This window comes from Schistocerca nitens, chromosome 9 (assembly GCF_023898315.1).
Source record: "Schistocerca nitens isolate TAMUIC-IGC-003100 chromosome 9, iqSchNite1.1, whole genome shotgun sequence".
Lineage (NCBI taxonomy): Eukaryota > Metazoa > Arthropoda > Insecta > Orthoptera > Acrididae > Schistocerca > Schistocerca nitens.
This window is the reverse complement of record NC_064622.1, coordinates 304,801,778-304,823,920: the sequence shown is the minus strand read 5'-3', so window position 1 is coordinate 304,823,920 and position 22,143 is coordinate 304,801,778.

Genomic DNA, 22,143 nt, shown 5'->3' with positions numbered 1-22,143 from the left:
AAAATTTAAAATAACGGTGAAGTCATTGCGACTAACACACATCGTACAAAGTACCCCTCATACACGTCTACAGAAGAAACCCTTAAAAGGAGACTACGTATCGTGTGACGTCTGGCCATTCGCTTTACATTTCATTAATTTTCATTGGAGTTAAAACAAAGACGATTCACGATTTGTAATAGCAATTATTGTGGTTTCCGTTAGTGTGGTGGCAGTCCAAACGGGCAAGGGTTCAGAACATAATACGAACCAGCCCAGAACTATATAACTATCTAAAAATTCGAAAATGCCATACACTTCAGCACACTTTCGAAATTTGGCGAAGTCCTTTTTATCAATCGGTATTTCGAAAAACAGCCCAATGTTGTGACAATATTTAACTCTGTTTGTAATATTCAGATGGAACATAGATTTCACAGCGACGGCTATAGTCACGAACAGTTCAATAACAAAACTAGTGGATGAAGATTAATGTATTTTTTTTTTTTTTTTTACAGTCAGACACAGCAATTTCTTAAAGGATAGACCACATGATTTTGTAATACCATGAATAAAACGATCTTTGTAGACACTGTATTCTGTGACACGGGAACAAAAGGAATGCTCTTCCTACTCGAACAGGGAAGTCAGTTACTTAATGTACCATTCGTTGTGTCAGTTGTATTGAGACTTACCTCTATGATGTTTAAAAACTAAGCGTGATGTCTTACGACCCTCTTAAAAATGAAAACTCAAATAAGAGACAAGTAGCAGAAAATCTTTTTCGCGTGGCTGTGGTACCTGAATCATGTGTTCTAGACCGATAGCTAACAGAGTTTTTTTCGTCAACAGATGTTCCATTACATCCCCCGAACATTTGACTTCCAATTGACCTACTGTAGGTCGTTGAGCACATCGTTTGCAGCTTTGATATTCCGAGATTTTGTTCTGATAAGGAGAGAGGCCTTAGACAGCGCATTACCTAAGAGATATTCTGGATTATTTACTTGTTGAGTGACTTTCAAGAAATAAATATATCGTTTAGCGGAGAGTAGGACAGTGCCATACATTTCATAAAAGCATTTTTACATTTCGAATTCATTTAGTTATATATAAAGTGTATATCAATATGTCAAAGTACGCCATTCTTGTTATGATATAATTTTTCATAGTTTTATGTTACAAACAGGACCCTAATTACATTTTTTAATTCCCATAAATTGTTTCTCCCTGTAGCCAGTCATACATTTCTTAAGCGTCCTGGTTATCTTCAAGTCTTGTAACCTAGCAGCAATCAGAGAATGTAAGATTACCAACCACCTTCCACTAATTTACTTTGTGACATTTATGGAAACGGCTTTATGGAACCTGAAAGGCATAATAAATTACCGTTTTTACTGAGTAGGTTTTACAGTCATTTCATTAGAGTAGGGTTGTTACGAGTTACGTGGTCACTAGGTTGTGGGGCTGCTGCCTGACTTATCCGCAAGCTGTAGGTCACGCACTGCATAGTTCCGCCACTGGCCGCGAAGTGAGTGTTGTGATCTTCGCGACGTAGTCTTATGTTTTTATTTTTGATTGTGCGTGTCATTCATCTGCCCGTCTGCTCTTGTGAGTAATTTGTACATATCGTCGTTTCTCTGAATAAATCTGGTGATAGGGCAATGATATTATTTAACTTTGTGAGAAGTAGCTGAGGCTGTTCATTCGTAAATACATCTAAATCTGCATGATTACTGTTGTATTCTCAGTTATGTGCTGGCAGAGAGTTCACCGAACCACCTTTAAGCTATCAGTACTTATCTACCTTTTCATTCTCGAACAGCGAGCGGGAAAAACGAACCTTAAATCATTCTTTGTGAGCTCTGACTTCTCTTATTTTTGTTATTTCGATCATTTCTCCGTATGTAGTTGAGCGCCAACAAAATATTTTCACACTCTGACAAGAATGTTGTTGACTGAAATTTGATGAGAAGTTCCTATCGCACAGAAAAATGCCTTTGTTTTAATGACTGCCACCCCAATTCGTGTCTCATATCCTTGGTACTCTCTCTCCTGTTTCCCTCCTTTGAACTTTTTCGATCTCCCCTTCAGTCCTTTCTGATGCAGATCCCACGCTGCATGGGAATACTCCAGAAGAGAGCAGACAAACGGAATGCAACTAGTCTCTTTAGTAGACCTGTAATATTTTATAAGGGTTCTGCAAATAAATCGCAGACTTTCCCCATGATATTATCAATGTGATCGTTTTAATTTAAGTTATTCGTAATTGTAAACTCTAAGTGTTTGGTTGAGTTTACAGCCTTTAGATCTGAGTGATTTATCGTGTAACTCAAATTTAGTACTCATGTGGATGACTTCATTCTTTCTATGATTCTGAGTTAACTGGTCGGCCGGTGTGGCCGTGCGCTTTTAGGCGCTTCAGTCTGGACCCACGTGACCGCTACGGTCGCAGGTTCGAATCCTGCCTCGGGTATGGATGTGTGTGATGTCCTTAGGTTAGTTGGGTTTAGGTAGTTCTTAGTTCTAGGGGATTGATGACCACAGATGTTAAGTCCCATAGTGCTCAGAGCCATTTGAACCATTTTTTTGAGTTAACTTGGTTCAAAATGGTTCAAATGGCTCTGAGTACTATGGGACTTAACATCCGTGGTCATCAGTCCCCTTGAACTTAGAACAACCTAACTAACCTAAGGACATCACACACATCCATGCCCGAGGGAGGATTCGAACCTGCGACCGTAGCGGTCACGCAGTTCCAGACAGAAGCACCTAGAACCGCACGGCCACACCGGCCGACTTTGAGTTAACTGCCTGTTTTTGTACCATACACATATCTTGTCAAAATCATTTTGCAATTCGTTTTGACCATCTGATGATTTACATGACGGTAAATGAAAGCATCATCAGCAAACAATCTAAGTGGTGTGCTCAGCTTCTCCCATAAATCGTTTATGTTGATCTAGAACAGCAGAAGAAATATTACATCTCCTTGGGAAACGCAAGCTATTACTTCTGTTTTACTCGATGACTGTGACCTTACTGACAGGAAATCACGAACCCAGTCACACAACTGAGACGATATTCCATAAGCATGCAATTTCACTACAAGCCGCTTGTGAAGCACAGTGCCAAAAGCCTTCTGGAAATCCAAAAATACGGAATCGATCTGAAATCCCTCAACACTTCATGCGAATAAAGCGCTACTTGTCTTTCACAAGAACGATGTCTTGTAAACCGTTGTTGATTGTGTGTCAATAGACCGTTTTCTTCGAGACAATACATAATGTTCGAACACAATACATGTTCCAGAAGATTACTCATTTTTTCCTTTCTTGGGTAATGGTGTGACTTGCGAAACTTTCCAGAATTTGATTACGGATGTTTCTACCAACGAGTGGTTGTAGAACATGGCTATGTGTGGCACTATCGTATCAACATACTCTGAAAGGAACATGACCCGTAGACAATCTGGACCGTAAGCCTTCCATTTCTTAAAATTTTTTAAGCTGCTTCGCTACACCATTGATATCTACTTTTAAGTTAGTCACGGCGTCAGTTGTTCTTGATTAGAATTCTGGAACATTTACTTCGTCTTATCGTCTGAAGGAATTTCGGATAACCGTGGTTAGTAACTCTGCTTTGCTGGCACAATCATCACTACGAACACCATTGTTATCGCACAGTGAAGGTACTGATTGCGTCTTGCCTCTGGTGTACTTCACATACGACCGGGATCTCTTTGGGTTTCCTGTCAGATTTCGAGACACAGTTTCATTGTGAAAACTATTAAAGCATCCCGCATTGAAGTTCGCGCTAAATTTCGAGCTTCTTTAAAACTTCGCATATGTTGGGGGACCTCGCATTATTTTAAATTTAGCGTGCTTTTCTTCGCTGCTTCTGCAGTAGTATTCTGATCTGTTATTTGTACCATAGGGGACCAGTACCATTTCTTATTAATTTATTTGCAAATTGTCTCTCAACTGCCGTCGAAACTATATATTTGAATTTAATCCACATCCGGTCTACCTTTACACATTCAGCTTGGAAGGGGTGGAGACTCTATTAGGAAGGCGTCAAGCGAATTTTTATCTGCTTTTTTTAAAAAATAGATGTTTTTTGCTTTTATTTTTGGTGGGTTTGGATGATACGGTATTCAGTCTAACTGTAACAACCTTGTGGTCACTGATCTCAGTATCATAATGCTCCTTATTTGTTCAGGGTTGTTTGTTGTTATGAGGTCAAGTATGTTTTCGCAACCCTTTACAATTCGATTGGGCTCCTGAACTAGTTTTTCAAAATATTTTTCTGAGAAGGCACTCTGTACGTTTTAGGACCACGTTTCATGCGTACCGCAGACGTTAAAAACGTATTTTCGCCAACATATAGAGTGTAGATTGAAGGCACCACCAACTATAAATAATGTACATCCACATCAACCTCTACATCGACACTCTGCAATCCACATTATGGCCCGTCGTGGAGGGTACCCCGTACCACTACTAGTCATTCCCTTTCCTGTTCCACTCCCGAACAGAACGAGGGAAAACGACTATCTATATGCCTCCGATGTGCTCTATACTCCGCAATCTCCCTTACGACGCGTGGCCACTACCAGTAGTTTCCTTTCCTGTTTCACTCCCAAGTAGAACGAGGAAAAGCAACTGTCCATATGCCTTCGTATGAGCCCTAATTTCTCATATCTTGTCTTGGTGGCGCTTGCTCGCAAGGTATGTTGGAGCCACAGAATAGTTCTGCGTTCAGCTTCAAATGACAGTTCTCTAAATTTTCTCAATAGTGTTCTTCAAAAAGAATGTTCCTTCTCTCCAGGGATTCCCACTTGAGTTCCTGAAGCATCTCTGTAACTCTTGCTTGTTTTCCGAACCTACCGGTAACAAATTTAGCAGCCCACCTTGGAATTGCTTTAATGGTGTCCTTTAATCCGATCTGGTACGGATCCCAAAGACTTGAGCAGTACTCAAGAATAGGTCGCACTAGCGTCCTATATGCGCTCTCATTTACAGATGAATCACACTTTCTTGGAATTCTACCAATAAACCGAAGCATACCATTCGCCTTCCTTACCACTATCGTAACACGCTCGTTCCATTTTGTACCGCTTTCCAACTTAACGCCCAGATATTCAAACGACGTGACTATGTCATAAGTGGGGTGCCTATTCGAACTTCCTACCACGTTTTCTTTACACTGTTTAGCAACTGTATCATCTGAGGCGGGGTCGATGAAATGAACCAATTATTAAATTTCCGGTTGTCAGGTAGGGGAGAGTCCTACATTACCGACAGTCTTACAGTACCGGACATCGCTAGCTCTTGTATCTAATACTGGATGGCAGACATACAAGGGGTGAGCTGAAAGACGCCATGATGCCAGCCAAGATAAATTGGGCATTTTGTCCTGCATTTAGTTGTTTGTGAGTTGTGAGCGAGAGGAGAGCACAAGAGTTTACATCTACGTGATTACTCTGCTATTCACAATAAAGTGCCTGGCAGAGGGTTCAGTGAACCACCTTCAAGCTGTGTCTCTACCGCTCCACTCTCGAACGGCACGCGGGAAAAACGAGCACTTAAATTTTTCTGTGCGGGCCCTGATTTCTCTTATTTTATCGTGATGATTATTTCTCTCTATGTAGGTGGGTGCCAACAGAATGTTTTCGCAATCAGAGGAGAAAACTGGTGATTGAAATTTCATGAGAAGATCCCGTCGCAACGAAAAACGCTTTTGTTTTAATGGTTGCCACTGAAATTCACGTACCATGTCTGTGCCACTATCTACCCTATTTCGCGATAATACAAAACGAGCTGCCCTTCTTTGTACTTTTTCGATGTCATCCGTCAGTCCCACCTGATTCGGATCCCACACCGCACAGCAATACTCCAGAATAGGGCGGACAAGCGTGGTGTAAGCAGTCTCTTTAGTAGACCTGTAGCACCTTCTAAGTGTTCTGCCAATGAATCGCAGTCTTTGGTTTGCTCTCCCCACAACATTATCAATGTGATGGTTCCAATTTAGGTTATTTGTAGTTGTAATCCCTAAGTATTTAGTTGAATTTACAGCCTTCAGATCTGTGTGACTTATCACGTAATCGAAATTTAGCTGATTTCTTTTAATACTCATGTGAATAACTTCACACTTTTCCTTATTCAGGGTCAATTGCCACTTTTCGCACCATGCAGATATCTTATCGAAAACATTTTGCAAGTAGTTTTAATCATCTGATGACTTTACAAGACGGTAAATGACAGCATCATCTGCAAACAATCTAAGACTGCTACTCAGATTGTCTCTTATGTCGTTAACGCAGGGTATTCCTTCTGTTTTACTCGATGACTTTCCGTGTATTACTACGAACTGTGACCTTTCTGACAGGAAATCACGAATCCAGCACAACTGAGGCGATATTCCATAGGCATGCAGTTTGGTTAGAATACGCTTGTGAGGAACGGTGTCGAAAGCCTTCTGGAAATCTAAAAGTATGGAATCAATTTGGCATCCCCCGTTGATAGCACTTATTACTTCATGAGTATAAAGAGCTAGTTGTGTTTTCACAAGAACGGTATTTTCTGAAACCGTGCTGACTGTGTGTCAATAGATAGTTTTCTTCGAGGTACTTCATAATGTTCGAATACAGTATATGTTCCAAAATCCTACTGCAAATCGACGTTAGTAATATAGGCCTGTATTTCAGCGGATTACTCCTACTTCGCTTTCTTGGTATTGGTGTCACTTGAGCAATTTTCCAGTCTTTAGGTATGGATCTTTCTGTGAACAAGCGGTTGTATATAATTGCTAAATATGGAGCTATTTTATCAGCATACTATGAGAGGAACCTGAGTGGTATACAATCTGGACCGGAGGCCTTGCCTTTATTAAGTGATTTAAGCTGCTTCGTTACTCCGGGGATATCTACTTCTATGTTTCTCATGTTAGCAGTTGTTCTTCATTGGAATTCAGAAATATTTACTTCGTCTTCTTTGGTGAAGGAGTTTCGGAGAACTGTGTTTAATGACTCTGCTTTAGTGGAACTGTCATCAGTGACTTTAGCGTTGTTGTCGCGCAATGAAGGTATTGATTGCGTCTTGCCAATGGTGTGCTTTATATATGACCAGAATCTCTTTGGTTTTCTGCCTGATTTCGAGACAGAATTTCGTTGTGGAAGTTATTAAAAGCATATCGCATTGAAGTACACGCCATGTTTCGAACTTCTGTGTTCTTTTAAATTTGGCATGCTTGTTTTTCATTGCTTCTGCAACAACGGTCTCACCCGTTTTATGTACCATGGGGGATCAGTACCATCACTAATTAATTTATGCGGTATATATCTCTCAATTGCTGTCAATACTATCTCTCTGAAAACATTCCACAACTTTTCTACACTTTTTAATATATATATTTTTTTTGTGGGATCTAAAATTTAAAAACCTCTCTCACACCGGCCTCATTTAGCTTCACTGATCAGGATAGTAAAAACATGCGTATGTTAAGGGAATTTTCAATCGCAAAGCAGGCTTATCACATTCACACAGTTCAATACTGTTCTATGCTGATTAAATTGAGCTAAACTTAAATTCCATAAGGCAGTGAAGCAATTTCGAAGTCTCGATGCGACGAAAATTGTCAGTCGATCTCCTGGAAACATTTTTAATAATTATTAACTTTCGGTGATCACATGGTGAAGACCGGAGATCTGCTGGTAAGACCGTGTTAGCCTATTTATTTGAAGTAACTGGATATCTTGAGCATACAAAACGGCAGGTTCGTCCAGTGTAAATCAGACGTTCCCCACTGATCCCGTGCAACACAGCGTAGTAAGCAGACACTGACAATAATAATCACTTAAATAATACGCGAACACACTTACTTTGGTTTAGTTCATGTATTAAATTCCTTCTCATACAGAATCTCATCAAGATGGTGACTACCTCAACAATACATACAGATACATCCTCCTCCTTTCACGACTAATCGGCAAGAATTCTCCATTCTTTTCCTAAGAGAAAACATAGATAGCAGAGAAGCTATTCCATGGAGTAAATGAACGCTCCAAGGAATAATTGGGCTTGAAACTACTTTGCATTGATAATCGGTAAGATAAGAAGAGATATTTCGGGATATGTACTGAGTTATATAATTTATAAAATTTTCTGAAAATATCGCGGAGAGACCGCTGCAAGAGACATTACAACTTAAATGATCAGATAGGAGGGAGTGAAGACTGTCTCTTAAAAAGGTGTTAAGAGCATTTTTATCAGCTTTTCTAAATAGACATACTTAGCGTTTCTTCTTGGTGGTTGTAAGTGTTACGGTATTCAGCCTAGCAGCAACTTCCTTGTGGTCGCTAATCCCTGTATTGGTCACAATACTCACTATTCAGGATTATTTGTTGCTAAAAGGTCAAGTATGCTTTCGCAACCATTTACGCTTCGAGTGGGCTCATGAACTAATTGTTCAAAATAATTTTCTGATAAAGCATTCAGTACAATTTCGGATGACGTTTTAAGCCTACAGCCGGCTGTAAACGTATAATTTTTTCAGCATATCGAGTGTAGATTAAAGTCACCACCGACTATAATTGTATGAGTGGGGTACTTACTTGAAAGTTTTCTTTGAACTGTTCAGCAACGATGTCTTCTGAGTCGAGGGGTTGGTAAAACGATCCAATTAATAGTTTAGTCCGATTGTCAGGTATAACTTCTACCCATAATATTTCACATGAACTATCTACTTCAATTTCGTTACAAGGCAAGCTACCTCTGACAGCAATAAATACTTCATCACCAACTGTATTTAATCTATCCTTTCTGAGCACTGTAAGATCGTTTGAAAAAATTTCGGCTGAACTTATTTCCGGCTTGAGCCAGCTCTCTGTACCTAAGACTATTTGAGCTTCAGTGTGTTCTATTACGTCTTGGAGCTCTGGTTCCTTCCCAAGACAGCTACCACAACTTACAACTACAATACCAATCGTTTCTACCTTACTGTGTTTTACCTGCCCACTTTTAGACAGGCGTCCATTCTGTGGTTCCCTGAGACCCTCTAACCTAAAAAACCGCCCATTCCCTTTTACACAGCCACCGCTACCCGTGTAGCCACCTCCTGTGTGAAGTGGACTTCTGACCTATTAAGCGGAACCCGGAAACCCACCACCCGGTGGCGCAAGTCAAGGAATCTGCAGCCTACGCGGTCACAGAACTGCCTGAGCCTTTGATTCAGACCCTCCATCGGCTCTGCACCGAAAGACCACAGTCGGTTCTATCGATGATGCTGCAGATGGTGAGTTCCGCTTTAATCTCGGCAGTCTTTACCATTTCCGGTAGCCGCCTGAAACCAGACAGAATCTGCTCCGATCCAAAGCGCCACAGGTCATTGGTACCGACATGAGCCACCACCTGCAGTTGGCTGCACCCTGTGCTCTTCATGGAATCCGGAAGCACCATTTCCACGTCCAGAATGACTCCCACCGGAAAGCACACGGAGTGCACACTGGCTTCCTTCCCCTCCTTGGCAGCCATGTTCCTAAGGGGCCCCATTACGCGCCTAACGTTGGAGCCCCCAACTACCAGCAAACCCAATGTGAATGCACAGACCTTGCGGGCCGAGAAGCTTCCTCTGGAACGGGTGGACGACTGCATCTGGCTCAGAGACATTGTCAGCCACAGATAACGCCCAAAACCTGTTCGTCAAACGAACCGGGGAGGCCCTACGATCGGCCCCTATTTTGCTGCCTGCCAGACTTTGGAATGACCTCCCACTCGACCACAGGTGACGGATCACTCTCAGTGCAGGCAGTACTCAGGGCGGCCACAGCAGTGGTCCGATTGGAGGACACATGGGACGTGTTTGACGTCCATCGCATCCCTGCATTCGATCCCCACAGTGACGCTCCTTGGCAGCAGCCTCAAGCTTTGTGATGGAAGCCAAAGCAGCCTGGAGCTGTGAGTGAAGGGTCGCCAATTCAGCTCGCATCTGTACACTACAATCACAATTCCTATCCATTACTGCAGTCGCTCCTGTTTGAAGCTCGTAAAAATATGTAACAAGCAAACAGTGTACTCGCCTTATTAGTAGCAAGAACTGACAGTGCACTCTCGCTGACGGTCTAACTGACACTGAGCTGTTCTGACCAACCAAACAAAAGCCTCTACGATACGAGGGTTGATACAAGCGTCGATGACAACGGCGGTACTGTACACTACACTGTTATTTAAATAAAAGTTTGTGCCTAACAAGCACTCAAACACGCAAGAAATTACAAAAATAAACTAGTAACTACCCAGATAACTGAAAATAAGTTGCTCCTCTTTGAAGTTCGTAAAAATATGTAACAAGCGAACGGTGTACTAGCCTTATTAGTAGCAGGAACTAGCGATGCGCTCTTGCTGACGGTCTTATTTTCAAGGGTATGGTACACGCTTATGAGGTGTGTAACTCAACTAATTTTTACATGTGTCTTAAAAGTATTGCTTAGCGATATTGCAGCTTTAAGACTTCCAAGACATCCTGCATTAAACCCTAAACATTCGGTATCGTTTTTATTGCATGATTGTCATACAGAACCAGCCAGCCAGTTGTCTTACATCAGCGACCAGTCAGTATATTACGGGGAACATAACTCTTTCTCTTCCCTTTTCAAAGTGAAATGGCTGAGCATAAGTGGAAAGTGAAAGGAAAATGGACTGAAGAGAGTACGAGGATGACAATAATTGAAGTAATATCGAAGAAAATGACAGCAAGGCAGGAAGCTTAGTCTTTTCATGTCACGAGGAGCACAGTACGCAATTGAATATAAGACGAAGAGCAGAGAAAAGGAAATCAGAATGAGAAATGAAGTCGGGTCACGTGCTCAATAAAGAAACGTCAGATGCATCTAACAGAAGCAAATAAGTAAATAATGCGAATAGTAATGCAACAAACAGGATGCATCAAAAGAAGCTGGAATGTGGTGTGGACACTCTAACAACGGACGAGAGAAAAGTACGTGTAATTTGCTGTCGATCGTTCGAAAAATAATCGGTAAAATGCACTAAGTGTAAAGAATGGATACGTGTTGGTTGTGCAGATCAAAAAGAATATTGTGTTTTGTTCGCAGCCCGTGTTCTAGTGGCTAGCATTGCTGCCTCTGGATCACGAGGTCCCGGGTTCGATTCACGGGTTAGGGATTTCCTTTGCCTAGGTGGCAGGTGGGTGTTTGTGTTGTCCTCGTCATTTCATCATCATCATCATCATCATCCGTGACGGTGGCCAGATTGTATTGTGTACAATCTGAACTGTGTAAAAACTGTGACTTTTTAAGGGCACTGATGACCACGCAGTTGAGTGCCCCACAAACCAACCATCATCATCATAATATTTTATTTCTGATTATCGCAATAAGTGACCAATGGGTTTTGAAACTATGAATTTTGTTAATATAAGAATGTGTTTAATGGGTTTATTTACTTCTGTAATGTTACTTATCAATAAAGCCTGTAAATTTTCCCATAGAGGCACTGGCGGGTACTGGATAACAATTTTTGTACAGACTGAAAAACCATCTGTCTTTACTTCAACGTGGATTGCCACTTATGTATAAATTCAGGAAAATAATACATGTACATCCATAAGGCATTAGGTTAAATACCAGATTACTGCATTAAATTCCCAAATTTTTAAGTATTTCACATTCTACAAGTTAAAAGATTAAGGTGGCTAGTACTGTAGGGCTCTACCCTGTAACCTCTACCCATACTTACCCTCAGGAACTATATACTTCAATTTCACTAAAAGAGATTACTGCATTAAATTCCCAAATTTTTAAGTATTTCACATTCTACAAGTTAAAAGATTAAGGTGGCTAGTACTGTAGGGCTCTACCCTGTAACCTCTACCCATACTTACCCTCAGGAACTATATACTTCAATTTCACTAAAAGATAAACTGTTTGTGACAGCAATAAACACTCCACCACAGACAATACTTCATATTTCCTTTCTGAAGTCAGTTAGGTCCTTTCTAAAATTTTTGGCAGAACTTATTGCCAACTTTAGTCAGCCTTCCATACCTACAGCAATATGGGATTCAGTGCTTTCTATTAGCGCTTGGAGCTCTAGTTCTTTACGAACACAGCTACAACAGTTTACAATTACAATATTTATTGTTTCTATGCATACCATCTTCCTCTGTTTGTCCTGTACCCTTTGAAACTGTAACCCCTTCTGCACTTTCCAGAGATTCTCTAACGCAAAAAACCATCCAGTCTCCTCCGTACAGCCCCTGATACCAGTCTATCTGTGTGTAGTGGACTCCTGATCTATTTAGTGTAACAGAGAAACCAACCACACCAGTGCACAAATCAGGGACTCTGCAACCTATATGGTCGCAGAACTGTCTCTGATTCAGACCCTCAACTCTGTACAAATCGACCATAGTCGATACTACAGATGTAAAACTCCACCTATACCTCACAAATAATACTGGCTGTCTTTACCATTTTAGCTACCCTCCCAAAACCAGAGGGAACCCTTCTGATCCAAAACGATACACACCGTTAGGACCAACATGAGCAACCATTTCTGCATCCTCTGCTCTTAATGACATCCGGAAGCACCCATTACACATGTGGAACAATTCCCCCCAGTATCCATATAGAGTGCACATTGGATTCCTTATCCTCCTTTGCAGCCATGTCAGTAAGGGACCTCACTGATCATAGCGTGTAGGCTTTCACGGCCGGCGTCTTCAGTAATTAAAACTTCCGGGCTAAGAGGCCGTGGTCCAATAGTAGAAATACTTCTCCCTGACGTTTCGTTGCCAGCTGCGGGCAACATCATCTGAGGTGAGTCTACGACTGGCTGCTAGGCCGAGGAGGTCATGTTTATATAGAGCGCGTAGAGGGCGCCACCACTCGTCACGTGTTATCAACAGTAAAACTATCTCTGGCTGGCGTCATTACTCTCGATCGAAGGTAATCGATTGTCACATCTTTGGTACAGAGTCGATCGCCATATCTTATCTAGCTTCAAGCCTTCTTCTTTCCTGTTAAAATTATTGTGGTGTTTGAAACAGGACCTCCTCGGCCTAGCAGCCAGTCGTAGACTCACCTCAGATGATGTTGCCCGCAGCTGGCAACGAAACGTCAGGGAGAAGTATTTCTACTATTGGACCACGGCCTCTTAGCCCGGAAGTTTTAATTACTGAAGACGCCGGCCGTGAAAGCCTACACGCTATGATTAGACGCCTCTACGGGGAGGATATGTCGGTTATGGTACGACGATTGGAGTGCCTACGCAAGAAGAAGGCCCAGCAGCTTTGTTCGCTCACTTTCTTGCTACGTTGTCGTGACACCGGTATAGTTCCGAAGTTTTTGAAGGTGAGAAGATTGTTTCATTCAGCGCAAGCTAGCCGTATCTATTCATGCTACGAGAACGGATCCATCAAACACGTCGAGGACTGGCGGTAACATGCAGTCAACTATTAAATCTCCATCTATTTATTAGCAATACAATGCAGGTTTGCGATTGGAATAAGGTGGATGGGCTAACATTTAGATCCATGGAACATAGTGCAGAAGTGTCTTCTAATAGACAGAAGAAGTTTGACTATCTACATAAGAGCAAACAGGAAACACCGGTTATAGACGATTCTCGAACGGTTATAAAATTGCCCGGAAAAGAGTTATCCAGGGAAGAAACTTCTGTTCTCTCGAAAGGAGGTAATTTTGCAATTACTCCACTGAAGATTCCAACGGAGGATATTGTAGCTAATATAGAGGCGGGGATTCGGCTGTTACCATCACACACTGCTGATGAAGTTAGGATGAAAACAGCCAGGATACTGCGTAAAGCTAAGCCACCTAGCAGTAATCTGTCTCAAGGAGAAAAGAAAGCATTACGGGAGATTAATGCGGACAAGAGTATTATTGTACTTTCTGCTGACAAGGGAAATGCTACCGTGGTGATGAAGAGTGAAGACTATCACAAGAAGATCAGTGACCTTTTGGATCTTACCACTTATAAAAAGTTGAAAAAGGATCCTACAACGAAAGTGTTGACAGTTACCAATCAATTAATAAAAAAGTCTTCTATTCCTTCAGAGGATAAAAAAGATCTTTGTAAAACGGAAGCTTATCCTCCTAGATTATATGGGCTACCTAAGGTGCATAAACCTAATGTCCCACTTAGACCGATAGTAAGTGCTATTGGATCCCCTACTCAAGAGCTGGCTAGACATCTTGCCACCTTGTTACAACCGTTTATTGGAAAAACTGATCATCATATTAAAATCTCTATGCACTTCATCGAAAAATTGAAGGAGATTACCGTCAGCCCCAGTGATATTCTTGTCAGCTTTGATGTGGTGTCTCTGTTCACCATGGTTCCTGTCAACGAAGCTCTTGCTTGCATATCTGACATATTTCCGACTGATATAGTAGCTTTGTTTAGACATTGCCTTTCCACGACTTATTTTCAGTATAATAATGAGTTCTATGAACAAATTAATGGAGTGGCAATGGGTAGCCCTCTAAGTCCAGCCGTTGCTAATATTTTTATGGAATTTTTTGAACAGCAAGCACTGCAGTCGGCCAGAAAAAGGCCATTGAAGTGGTATCGGTATGTGGACGACACTTTTGTCATATGGAATCACGGTCAAGAAGAACTGAACCGTTTTTTGGAGCATTTGAATAGCATTAATTCAAAAATACAATTCACTATGGAGACAGAAAGTAATGGACAGATAAATTTTTTGGACGTCTCAGTAATTAAACGAGCAGATGGGACTCTGGGCCACAAAGTCTACAGAAAAGATACGCATACCGATCGTTATCTTCATAAGCATTCAAACCATCTTCCCAGGCAGAAGAGAGGTATTATCAAGACATTGGTGGACAGGGCTAATAAAATCTGTGAGCCAGCTTATTTGCATGAGGAACTAAACCACTTGCGAACCGCTTTCCAGAAAAATGGGTACGCTGGCAAGGAGATAGTTAGAGCACTCCATCCCAGAAGAAAAATGTCCGAAAACGTGCAACAACAACAACCATCGGTGGGGAAAGTTTTTCTTCCATTCATCCACAATGTTACGGACCGTATCGGGAAAGTGCTGGCCAAGTTCAGAGTTGAAACAATCTTCAGACCCACCAAGAAGATTTGTGAATGCTTAAGATCGGCGAAAGATGCACGACACCCTCTAGCTACTCCTGGTGTCTATAAGATTCCGTGTAGTTGTGGGAAGGTTTACATTGGAACCACAAAAAGAAGTATCAATACTCGCCTAACTGAACATAAAAGGAACTGTCGACTGGGACACACGGACAAATCGGCTGTAGCGGAACATGTTTTTGAAACGGGTGACCATGAAATAAAATTTAGTGAGACGAGCGTGCTAGCTAAGACATCGCATTATTATGCACGTATGTATAGAGAGGCTGTAGAGATTTTTAAACACCACAATAATTTTAACAGGAAAGAAGAAGGCTTGAAGCTAGATAAGATATGGCGATCGACTCTGTACCAAAGATGTGACAATCGATTACCTTCGATCGAGAGTAATGACGCCAGCCAGAGATAGTTTTACTGTTGACAACACGTGACGAGTGGTGGCGCCCTCTACGCGCTCTATATAAACGTGACCTCCTCGGCCTAGCAGCCAGTCGTAGACTCACCTCAGATGATGTTGCCCGGAGCTGGCAACGAAACGTCAGGGAGAAGTATTTCTACTATTGGACCACGGCCTCTTAGCCCGGAAGTTTTAATTACTGACCTCACTGATGTTGGAGCTCCAAAATACCAATAATCCCACCCCCTGTGAATGCTCAAATGTTGCAGGCCAGATGGATTTCCCTGAAATGGGGTGAGCAACTTCATCTGTCTCAGGAACTTCATCATCCACTGACTGCGCTTGAAACCTATTCCTCATATGAACCAGGGAGGCCCTCCAATCAGTCCCCCAGAAAGTATTTCACTGCTGGCCACACATTAGAATGACATCCACTCAACTATGGACAAGAGATCGACCTCAGTTCAGGCAGTATCGGGAAGAGGAGAGGGGGGTGGGGGGTGGGGAGAGGACAATAGTGGACTGATCGAGGGACACATCAGTCTTACTGAGTGTCCCTCTGACTGTCTCGTCTGCCCCCCCCCCCCCTCCCCGCCACAATGGTGCCAATTGACAACAGTCTCAAACAGTCATCCTATGTTTCCAAAGTCACTAGCGCCTTTGAATGCCTAAACCATGCAGACAAATTTTTAGCAAACAGAACACAGCATGTTGTTCTCAATGGAGAGAGGTCTACAGACGTTAAAGTAACCTCTGGCGTACCGCAGGGGAGTGTTATGGGAACATTGCTTTTCACAATATATATAAATGACCTAGTAGATAGTGTCGGAAGTTCCATGCGGTTTTTCGCGGAAGATGCTGTAGTATACAGAGAAGTTGCAGCATTGGAAAATTGCAGTGAAATGCAGGAAGATCTGCAGCGGATAGGCACTTGGTGCAGGGAGTGGCAACTGACCCTTAACATAAACAAATGTAATGTATTGCGAATACATAGAAAGAAGGATCCTTTATTGTATGATTATATGATAGCGTAAGAAACACTGGTAGCAGTTACTTCTGTAAAATATCTGGAAGTATGCGTACGGAACGATTTGAAGTGGAATGGTCATACAAAATTAATTGTTGGTAAGGTGGGTGCAGGTTGAGATTCATTGGGAGAGTCCTTAGAAAAAGTAGTCCATTAACAAAGGAGGTGGCTTACAAAACGCTCGTTCGGCCTATACTTGAGTATTGCTCATCAGTGTGAGATCCGTACCAGGTCGGGTTGACAGAGGAAATAGAGAAGATCCAAAGAAGAGCGGCGCGTATCGTCTCAAGGTTATTTGGTAAGCGTGATAGCGTTACGGAGATGTTTAGCAAACTCAAGTGGCAGACTCTGCAAGAGAGGCGCTCTGCATCGCGGTGTAGCTTGCTGTCCAGGTTTCGAGAGGGAGCGTTTCTGGATGAGGTATCGAATATATTGCTTTGCCCTACTTATACCTCCCGAGGAGATCAGGAATGTAAAATTAGAGAGATTCGAGCGCGCATGGAGGGTTTCCGGCAGTCGTTCTTCCCGCGAAAAATACGCGAGTGGAACAGGAAAGGGAGGTAATGACAGTGGCACGTAAAGTGCCCTCCGCCACACACCGTTGGGTGGCTTACGGAGTATAAATGTAGATGAACAGGATTCCTCTCGAACTTAGTGAGTGACTTCATGTGGCTTAGGGAATGTATCAGCCACAAACTGTGCCTGAAACTCGTTCATTGGACAAACATGGAAGGCCCTCGAATTGGTCCCTCAGAAAGTTGCAGCGGCAGTTTGGAGTGGCCTTGCACTGGACCATGGTTGAGGGATCAGCCATAGTGTGGGCAGTTCCAGAGGTGGCCACAGTAATGGACCTATCATGAGACACGTGGGTCATGCTGAATGTTCCTTGGACAACCCTGTCTGGCCACCGAAAGTGATGCCCATTGGCAAAAGCCTCAAGCTGTGTGGACAAAACCAACACTACCTGTGAATGCCCAGACCTTTCAGTAATCCCTACAGAAGAATGGCCCTGACTAACAATAACCTATACCTTTCATGTATTCTTACCTCACAAAAATCTTCGTTACTCGAACTACTGCAATACAGCGAGCGCCAATACTGCCAGCTAAATAAAAGATTCTAACTACTGAAGGCACTAACTACTGATAGGCATAGTTAGCAAACGAAAGATTTGGATAAAGAACAAGCAATGTATTTACCTTAATAGTGTTCAAAAGTCATAATATATATATCAGTTCATGACATCCAGTCTTACAAATTTACTGTCTCTATCCAGATCATCCGCTCTCAAAACTTCGCCATCTCTCTCCCCACATCCACCACTGCTGGCGGCTCACCTCCAACTGCGCAACGCTATGCGCTGTTGGTTGGTTGGTTGGTTGGTTTGGGGAAGGAGACCAGACAGCGAGGTCATCGGTCTCATCGGATTAGGGAAGAACGGGGAAGGAAGGCGGCCGTGCCCTTTGAAAGGAACCATCGCGGCATTTGCCTGGAGCGATTTAGGGAAATCTAGGAAAACCTAAATCAGGATGGCCGGACGCGGAATATGCGCTGTTAACAGTCAACTGCCCAACACTACAATAGCAACTTCCATCAATGCAAACCAGCCACAGACTGCACACAGCACAGCCAGTGATTCTCATACAGAGCGCTACGTGGTGTTACCAATATAAAAACCTAAACAGCCTACTTACATAGCTCCCATGCTCCCCACAAAAAATTTTACAAATTGTTTTGGGCAGTGGCCAATACAGATTTGAAAGAAAATTACATAATTACAATAACAAAGATATCAAATGCACACACTTATTGATACAATGTTGGTCAAAAGCTAAAATTTTCTCACTCTCCATAAAGACAGTTCTGATCATTCATCACAGTATTAATTACAATTTTATGCACAAAGTCTGAGCAGTAAAAGAAAATGCACACGGAAGTAGTGGATTTCCATGCAGTCTTGAAGAAGTTGTGTTGTCCTTCCAACAGAAAGATAATGCTGACTCTTGACATGCAGACAGGTAATGGTCCACAACAGAGCAAACCCACAGAGTCAGTCAAAGTTTTGAAGAATATTGGTAGGTAGGTCATCACAGAGCAGACCCACTGTAGTCCTGGTAGATATTACGGTATTGGTGGGCCACCAGAGGTCCAGACCCACTGCAGTCCTTGTAGAGATAATGGTATTGGTGGGCCATCAAAGGTGCAGACCCACTGCAGTCCTTGCAGAGACGGCCAGAAGCCCTCTGTTGCGACTGTTCAGGTGCACAATCACCATCGAAGAGTCTTGCGGATAATATAGCAAGTCCATAAACCACCACTTGTGCACTCACAAAGTTTTTGTAATCATCCTTAGAACCAGCAATGCTGTCAACCAGTCCCTTGCTGAATTATTAACACACGTGCAGACAATAACATTCCCAACTTCTCATCTATTGTACATATACTATGAACAACAGAAACGTGTGCAGTGAAATGTAACTTGATTTGAAGAACTGGTGTCTATACAATTATAAATTTACAACATAAGAATACAATTACAAAGGTACAAGATACATCATTAAAGAACATAACAATACAGATTGCATTTGTAGTAATAGGGGCTTTACAAAAGAATAGAAATAAACATAAGCATCACTGTCACAGGAATTATGACATAAGTAAATACATAAAAGGCCCGAATAACTTTCGAAACATCAACTTCACACGTGAGCATTAAAACAAAACAGAATAAACAATATCTAAACATCTTTACAAAGTAAATAACATAGTATTAGAAAAATTCTACAACATAACTCTCATCAGCTAAACACATAAAGACAGGAAAAACACAATTTCACAAGGGTACACAAACATATAGCGGAATAATACAAAAGGAAAGGACAGGGTTAGTTTTCAGTGTAACATTTGGTACTGCATTCCAACCCAAAACTTCATTCCATAGATGTTTCCTCTTATTTCACTTTTTTTATACCTTGTCAACGCATTTCTTCCAATTCATCAGAACTCATTCTCTTATATCGCCTACCCCCTCTTAAGGTAACTTAAATCTACTCAGCTCAAATGCTAAACTAAGGGACGAGGCAATGCAGCAGCACAAAGCAGTTAACACAAACAGCAATGACAAAAAATGCAAATTGGCAAAGCAATCAGCAATATATCTAAATTAGCAAAGCAAATGCAATATTACAACTAATATAAGGCAATGTGCAGCAAACAAGAAAAATACATCATTAGTAAAACTGGCTTAACAAAGTAATACAAAGTGAAACTGAGTAGCACTATGCCTGGAAAACAGCAGCAGCAAATGCTACAGCTTATATCTAAATATGACAAAGCTCAAGCAGAAAAAATAGTACACTAAAGACAACAATGCAGATAAGGGAAACGTCTATTCACATCTTAGTGTCTATGTCATTAAAGTGGTGCACCACATCAAGTTACTCTACTAAAAAAAATTACCAAGTAGTTAAAAAGATAATTATTTATGCAGTTACTGTTTTAATCCCTTGTTATTGTTCTTTCCTTTCCAAGTGCTCCTTTTTCGAAGAATGTCGATCATAAAATTATTATTTAATAGATCTGTTGACAGAAAGTGTTCACATTAGCAAATGCATTTAATTTTATTTTATAAAAATGTGCGTCTTGCTGTAAGATAATTCTGTGGAAGTGTCGTAGTTATCGTCCTCTGTAAGCAAAGTTCTGCTGAAGTCAATGTACTCGCCTCATCATAAACAAAAGTGAAATGCTTTGCGTATAGATATCTTAGTTATTACGCTTATTGCCGTGATGAAGAAAGTACTGTGCTGTAACGTATTGTTGTGCTATGGAAAAGGCTGTCTCATTGTAGCTATACCACAAAAGTTACTACTAAAACATGTCTTACTTTCCAGAATAATACAGAAAAACTGTGCAGATATAAAACAGATACTCCGCAAAAGCAACAATGTAAATTGTGTCACATATTAGTAGCGTCGTGATATAATCATGTAGCTGTCAAAAAAAACAAATGCTATGTTATCTTTATCTTTAATCTTCACATAAAGAATGTCTTTTCACGGAAACCAAACTGTTGCATTAAAACCTCATTAGCAGTATATGTTGTAAGTATGTAAGCATATAGTCGTTATGTAATTGTGCAACAACCAAGCAAGAATGTACACACACAATAACACTGTGTCGTCTGTTCACTATAACAATACACTCGTAAATACTGTCTAAATATGTTCCCTAGGTTCTAGACTGGATAGTTAGCTTCAAAACATTGTTGCATATTAACAGTTTCTAAGTGTGACAAATTGTACTAGTAGTGTGAAGTGAAAAATTTTATGGCAAAGACTAAGTTAAAAAGCAGATTATCTCTGAATAAACGGTTTTACATGTGAAATGTGGAGAAATCTTTTACCCTTTCTAGTGCGCACAGTTTCAACTTCAAAGCAATTATCATGTTGTATACGTTGGTAAGGAATGCTAAAATTTTTCTCAAGGTTTGCACCTATGTTAGTTTTCTCTGATCCAGCCGGCGCACGTGGCTGCCTGTGGTACGAGTCATTGTCTGTCTCTTTGTTGGCGCGCGTCGTTATTAGGATTAGGAGACCTAACTTCTACAAATTCACCTTATTGAGAGGGCCCAGCCCTGTTTGAATCCTGCCAGTTCTGATGAAATTCAGGTATGTCGTTACGATTATATCGTCTGTCGTCATCTCGGTAGATTGCATGGTTTCTTTCTTGTCGCTCACGTGGTGGAGAATTTCTCCCTGAATCGTAACTGAGCGCTGAACTGTAGCGTCTGAAGTTATTCTGTCTCCCTTGATAATAATTATTTTGGTTCCCATATTGTCTGTTTCTATGGATATCTCTGTCATATTCATTACTATGGAAATGCGATCTTTCTCTGTAATTATTTTTACTCTGCCAACGGTTGTCATACGTGTGGTGTATATTTTGGTCACGATTTACGTTGTAAGAATAGCCTTGTCGTGTCCAGTTATTATTTCTTTCATCGCGGAATTGTGACGGATGTGACCTGTAATTGTTGTGTTCCTGTTTTCGCGTCCCGCGATTGTTAGTGTCAATTTCCAATTCTTGTAAGAGTCCCTGAAAAACTTCAATGTCGTCTTTGCAACGTCCTGCCAAAATAATATGTCGTAAATGTTCAGGCAATTTGATTAAGCAAATGCGGATGAGTTCTGAGGGGCTGTATGGGTTTGAAAGATACTGATTCTTATGTAACATATCTTCGAAATATTTGAGAAGACTCGAAAATTCAGATTGTTCGAAATGTTTCATCATTATGATGCTGTGTTTTACTCTGTCTTGTGCAACTTGAGACCAATATGCTGAGAAGAAGGCATGATAAAATTCTCCTTCACTGTGACAATCGTGAATGGCCGATCGCATTCTTACAGCTGGTTCATTCTGTAAGTAGCCACACGTAAATTCTAACCTGTGCTCCAATGACCAGTAGGAAGAAAAACAATGAAAGAATTTATGAAGCCATGCTTGTGGATGAATGTCGTTGCCAGAATTCTCAAATTTTTTTGAATTTACTTGTATCAAAGAACAACTTGTAGTCAAAATCATCA